We start from the raw sequence: 6,705 nt of genomic DNA, 5'->3' as shown, positions 1-6,705 counted from the left end.
TGGTCAGAGGGGTTGGGGTTTTTGGTGATGGGGTTGTTATTCTTAGAGAAGGCATTTTGTAAACCTTTAAAGATAACATGCAGATAAGCAAAAGATGATTCTGTCTCTTTATCTCCAAACCACAGTGACTCTAACCACCAATAAATGATGAATCCAAATCATTCCAAATCCATAATGAATTCTGATTCTGATACGAATAACCATATCCTGTCAACGACAGAAAAAAAAAGTTTGATGGAGGGTCCATTGCCCCCATTGTTTGTTACACACTCCTTATCACTGACCCCTCCTCCTCTCCAAACCTTTGTCATTTCAGTATTATTCTATGTTTCATTACATTCTTTCTCACTGTATTATAATTAGGTATCCATTCCATCCATCATCTTCGGCTTCTGCAGCAAGAACAAAGAAAGCAGAAGAAGATCTCAAAAGTGCAAATCCTACTGCCTTTAATTACTTTTCTGTCTTACCTTTTGGCCAAATCATGCACACACACATCAATTATTGAGTCCAAATTTATTCACACTCCTCCAACGAGTGTATATTTCACATATTCTTCTAATTGGTTGATTATTCGATAGATGATCTCATTATCCTCCATATTTAGATCTCGACCTTTATTAGATAATTCCTAAATTAAATCATCGGTAGAGATTGAAATGTGAAATTTACATTCGATTAAGGAGTTTGCACAAATTCCGACTCTCAATTATTGCTTTGGTCATTTCCAAAACTAAGACAGCAAAACTATACACCCCATGGGACATTCCTTTCCATGGCTTAAGTTAGAGAATAGTAGATCAAAACAAACAAATAAGAGAATTTGGGATTGGATTTGTTGTTGGGGTTGGCGCAATTTTCGCCACAAATCCATTTTCCTTGATATCTTTCTTTCACTTTAGATTTGTATGTTAATGTGCATTCTTCTGTTAATCCGCAACAATCACATTTCACTAATTCAAGGGCTTCACCCACCACCGGTTGCGGTGGTGTTGGTGATTTCATGGTGGCGGATTCATTAGTTGATGACTCTGTTCCAGTAATTCCCATTATAAACACTCAACAAATCCTGAAAAAATTAAATCAAATCATAGATAAAAACAATTTTCTTCAAAATCAAAAGCTCAAAAGAATTGTCCATAAAATGAACAAAATAAATTAAATTACCTGTTGAGATTTGGGTTTTTTTCTGTTCTTCAATTTGTCCGTGAATTTGACTTTTTCTTGATGATGTTTGAATCCAAATGAATTTTTTTTTTTAATGATTGGATGAATCTATCCTTCTTTCTCCCAGTCTCCTTCAACTTTCTCACTGTCAAGAAAAAAAATAAAACTCTCCTCCAATTAAAGACATTTCAGAGCTTAAATCACTCTGTTTTTCCTCTGTTTTCAGAACCAAGAAGATATATTCATTCAGACCCAGAATCAAAACTCTTAATTTCACTCCGATTTTGTTGTCTCTAGAAATTTCTTCACTTTGTATTCACTCTGTTATGAAATAACATAACAATGGAGTTGTCTCTGGTTACATACGAGGAAAGAACTTCAATGATTGATGCTCTGGCTGGATCCATGTCAGCATATTCTATCGCCTAATATACAGCTGACCTGTCTTGAGTATCTGGCATCTATTCACACGTAATATTCCATTTTACTGCCTCTGTTTGGCCAACTCTTTTAAGGACCAGAATCGGCACATAATAATTTATCTTGTTGCATTTATTTGGAAACTCTTTTAAGATCTCTTTGGATCCTACATAAACAAAATAATATTTCATAGTACTATTCAGTTTAACAATTCTTTTAAGGCCCTTTTTGATATTTAGTAAAAACTCATATAATGATATAATATTACATAATGACATAATATAACATCTTGATGTGATTGTTTATCAATTCTTTTACTATCACCTTTAAAATCTTTAAAGAATTTATAGTTTCCGATTCAAAATAAATCTTGTTTATTTTTTTTATATTTATATAAATGATTAATAATTCTATAATTGAGTCTGAACTTATCACGTGAGATGTTAATTAGGATAATGTTGGATGTTCTAGTCCATCTATTTGATGAGAGCAAGTATACTCCGTTGGATAAACCACTTTACAAGCTTAAAGTGCCCATAAAATCTAAAGAGTAAAAACTTTTTTTGTTAATTAAATTTACTTTAGTTCTCACCTTTTAAGGGTAATGTTTATGACTTTTAAGAATCACTTCTTCTTAAAGCTGATTTCCAAGAATGACTTCTACTATCAATTTGCCAAACACCACATGCTCTCCATTATTTCTGGTCTACGTGGCCTAAGAAGAATATACTGCCAGCTGTATTATTATACGTGAACATTATAAGACGCTGATGAATAGTTGGAAATGACAATATTATGTCTTGAGGTGAACAACTATGGTGCATGGTGCTACTGCACAGACAAAGGAATGAATTCAGATAGGAAATTGGTTTTGTATAGGGAGAGAAATTTCAAAATTTCAAACACAGATCATTAATGTTCTTAAAAAGAAACTTGCAACAGTGTGTTTTTGTTTGATGGTATGTTTTTATTTTCGAAAAATTGCTAAAAATTCCAGGAAATAATTCAAATCGAAGCAATTGGATATCCAACTTGAGCCTATAGGCTTTTAAGAAGATTTTCTAAACAAGCAACAGGCTTTTAAGAAGATTTTCTAAACAGGAAACATACTAAATGTTTTTGAGTCTTATCTGTGACATGAAATAATCCATCAATATCACGTAGAGACACATTCAAGTGGTGTGCCAGAAAATAAGAACTTTTATTGATTGATCAAACGTTTGGGGCTCAATGGGGTACAATATATGTGGACCAAAACAACTCAATCATAAGATCCTAGGAACTGCGCAGCCATGCATTTGGTTTCAAAATGAGCCTTGGTTAAATAAGTTTTCGAATTGGAGGTGTAAAGCTCTTCCTAGGGAAGTTTCTGATCATTCGACTCTTATTGGTTATTCTTTTGTGGCTTCTAGACCGAAACGTGCTCCTTTCAGAATTCAGAAGATGTGGTTTACGCATTCAGATTTTATGAGAATGGTTGAAGCTTCTTGGAGTGCCCCGGTGTATGGTAATCCTGATTTTTTTTCCCTTCAAGCTAAAGAGATTGAAGGTGGCTATGAAAGTGTGGAATCAGCAGGTGTTTGGTAATGTGAATGCAAGGCTAAGTCAGGCTCAACTGAGGTTTGAAGTGGCTTGTAGGAATTCTGATGAAGACCCATTTGACACTTTCAAGCGAAATGAGATGAAGGATGCGTTGGTGTTGGTTAATGAAGCACGTATGCAGCAACATATTATGTTGAAGCAAAAATCTCGAAATAAATGGATTTTGGAGGGTTCGAGTAATTCTTCTTATTTTCATAGTTCAATTAAGACTCGTAGAAGTTCTAACACAATTTCGGAGTTGGTGAATGAGGAGGGGTGTATTATTAAGGAGCCAGACCAGTTAAGAGACCATGTTGTTTCTTATTATGAAAACAAGTTCAATGGAGTGGATGAGCCGATTGAGGATAGTTTGTTTGGGTATGAGCATAATTCAATCTCACATGAGGAAAGGCTGATGTTGGATTATATTTCTTCTTTAGATGAAATTAAGGGAGCGGTTTTTGATTTGAATGCGGATAGTGCTCCAGGTCCAGATGGTTTCTCAGGGTGTTTTTATAGGCATTGTTGGGATTTAATTCATGAGGACTTAGAGAAGGCTATTATATATTGTTGGAGTTCCAAAGTTATTCCTAATGGGGCTAATTCTAGTCTCATTCTTCTGCTGGCTAAGGTGAGAGGGGCTGATAGTTTGAAGAAATATAGGCCAATTGGTCTAAGTAATTTTTTCTTCAAAATTTTTACCAAAATTCTAGCAACTAGACTTGGTAAAGTCTTGGATACGTTGGTCTCGGAGGAGCAGGTGGCGTTTATGAAAGGGAGGAACATTCATGAGAATATTAGTTTGGCTTCTGAATTGGTTAATGAGTTCCACATTAAAATAAAGGATGGAAACTTAGGTCTCAAGATGGATATCTCTCAAACTTTTGATACGGTTAGTTGGCATTTTGTTTTGGAGGTTTTTCGAAGGTATGGGTTCTCATAAGGTTGGTGTACTTGGATTCACAATATTCTGAGTTCTGCTAGAATTTATATTCTTCTCAATGGTAGTCCGGAGGGTTTCTTTAAGATTAATAGAGGTTTGCGTCAGGGGGATCCTCTTTCTCCTCTTATTTTTGTTTTGATTGAGGATGTTCTTAGTAGGAACATTACCAAACTCTTTCAAAATAAGTGTATGACTCATATGGTGAAGCGTAATGGTATTGCTCCAACTCATTTATTTTATGCTGATGATATTATGATTTTTTGCAAGGGGAATCAGAAGAGTCTGACAAACTTGTTGAGGTTGCTATAGGTTTATCAACAGGCGTCTGGTCAAAGGGTTTGTAGGGAGAAGAGCAAAATTTATTTTGGAGGTGGGTCGTTGCATAGGAGGCAGGCTATTGCTAATTTCTTAGGCATGGGTGTTACTTTCTTTCCAGATAGATATTTGGGAGTTAAGGTGATTCCTGGTAGGGTGAAATATAGTCATATTAGTAATGTGGTGGATAAGTTGAAGGATCATCTCTCGGTGTATAAAGGTAAAATTCTTACCCTTCAGGATCGTGTAGTGCTTATTAAATTTGTCCTTGCAAGCTATGCCATTCATAACATGGTTGTGTACAGGTGGCCTGTTAAATTTATTAAGCAAAGTGACCGTGTTATTCGTAATTTTCTTTGGTCGGAGATTCAGACTTGGCTAAAGCTTTTGTGGTGGGATATGACAAGATTTGTAGTCCGGTGAAGGAAGGGGGTCTTGGGCTTACTAGCTTGAGTAATATGAACAAGGCTCTGATCATGAAGTTGTGGTGGAGTATTAAAACTTCTAAGAAGAATTGGGCTAGATTTCTGGAGTCGAAATACACTTGTAGAGATGGTCGTCTGAAGATGGCAGGAGTTAAATCTTCAATTTTGCCGGGGATTCGATGGGTGCACACTGAAGTTATGCGCAATACTAAATCCTTAATAGGTGATGGTAGGGCAACTTTATTTTTTGATGTTTGGTATGGTTCTGTAACTTTGGATGAGGTCTTACAGAGAAATGACCTTGACAGACGTGCGAGAGTTAGTGATATCATAGTGCAGAATCAATGGCATTTGGAGGGAGAGCATATGCGTGAACTTGCAAGTGCTGGTGTGGCTAGGGAGAATTTACCAAGAAGGCATATGGGCAGTGATGAGAGAATTTGGATGCCAGATCTAAAGGGAATGTTTTTTGTAAGGTTGCAAGGGATTTGGTGCGCAGCAAGTATCCTTTGCTTCTTGAAGCAAATCTGTTGTGGAGGAGGGTGGTGCACCCGACTTTAGCAGCTCAGAATTGGAAATTTGTTAGGGGAGCTTGTGCAACTCTGGACAAAGTTAAGAGTAGATTCAAGATTTCTCTTCCCTCTCGGTGCAGTGTTGTCAGACTGAGGAGGAGTCTTTGGAGCATACTCTCTGGAGCTGTAGTTCTGCTAAACGTGCTTGACAGTGGTTGGAAGGTATTTTTCATCTTAAATCTTGTTATAACTTGATTTCTTCTAATAAACAAGCAAAAGGTTGTAGTAGAATGGTTAAAGATCTGTGGCTTGTCTCCAATCTGGTGGTGCGTTCAGAACTGTGGTTTCAAAGGAATAAGATGGTTTATGAGAAGAAGAAACCTTGTTGGAATTTCTTCAAGAAGCGTGTGTTTAATTTCATTAATGAATACTCAGATAGAATGAGGGGGTGTATGCTTAACAGGGTTGAAGATCAGGAGATATTGGATTTTTTCAGAGTTAAATGCCGTAAGGTGAATATGTTGGAACCTGTTGAGTGTCTTTGGCAGCCTCCAATGCAAAATCAACTCTTGTTGTGCTGTGATGGAGCTTCTATAGGTAACCCAGGGGTGGCCGGAGCTGGAGTGGTGGCTAGGAATTCAGCTTGTGAAGTGGTGGGAGCAATGTGTGTTGGCCTTGGTGTTATTTCTAATTTTTTGGAGGAATTATATAGCATTCTAATTGTCTTAGATTGGGCAGTTCAATGGGGCTACAGAGATGTGCTTGTAAGGACTGATTCTATGAGTGTTATAACTGCTTTGTAAGGGGATAATATACCATGGTTTGAAAGACAGAGATGGTATGAAGCTAAAGTCAAGTTTCATTCTATTCAATTGGTGCATACGTTTCGGGAAGCAAATTTTGCAGCTGATAAGATGGCAAAAACTGGTTGTTTTTTAGATTTTGGAGTGAGACTCAATTTTGTTGGGCGTCCTCTTTTGTTAAACTTAATTGAGTATCCTAATGTTTCTTATTTTTGTTTTAAATAGTTTTTGAATTTTTGGGGTCGTTGTGACCTCTTTTCTCAAATTCTATGATGTAAATATCTGTTTTCATATCAATACAATTTTTGACTTATAAAAAAAAAAAAAAAAAGGTTTCAAAATGATATGCCTTAGTTTTACAGAAAAACTTAAGACATAGTTTGGATAAGTATACAGTATACACAAGTGTCCACTATTACAACTGGGTGATTTATATTGTGAATGACAGATTAGTCTAATTGGAAGACTTTTGTAAACACTGGTGATTTGAAACAATGTCGATCAAATTTGAAACACTGAAGAAAAAATCACTTAAATTA

General features: G+C 36.1%; 1 long non-coding RNA gene across 1 annotated transcript; it reads right to left on the bottom strand.

Moving 5' to 3' along the window:
- Nucleotides 1–648: 648 nt before the first annotated feature.
- Nucleotides 649–1,485, bottom strand: LOC113337028. The gene is made up of 2 exons (XR_003354091.1): nt 1,168–1,485; nt 649–1,069 (listed from the first exon to the last, which is right to left on the bottom strand). It is a non-coding gene; the product is annotated as an uncharacterized LOC113337028 (long non-coding RNA).
- Nucleotides 1,486–6,705: the final 5,220 nt, after the last annotated feature.

The sequence above is a fragment of the Papaver somniferum genome, unplaced genomic scaffold, assembly GCF_003573695.1.
Source record: "Papaver somniferum cultivar HN1 unplaced genomic scaffold, ASM357369v1 unplaced-scaffold_158, whole genome shotgun sequence".
In the NCBI taxonomy this organism is placed as follows: Eukaryota; Viridiplantae; Streptophyta; class Magnoliopsida; order Ranunculales; family Papaveraceae; genus Papaver; species Papaver somniferum.
The sequence above is the reverse complement of the archived record's forward strand: the minus strand, read 5'-3'. Positions and strand labels throughout refer to the sequence as shown.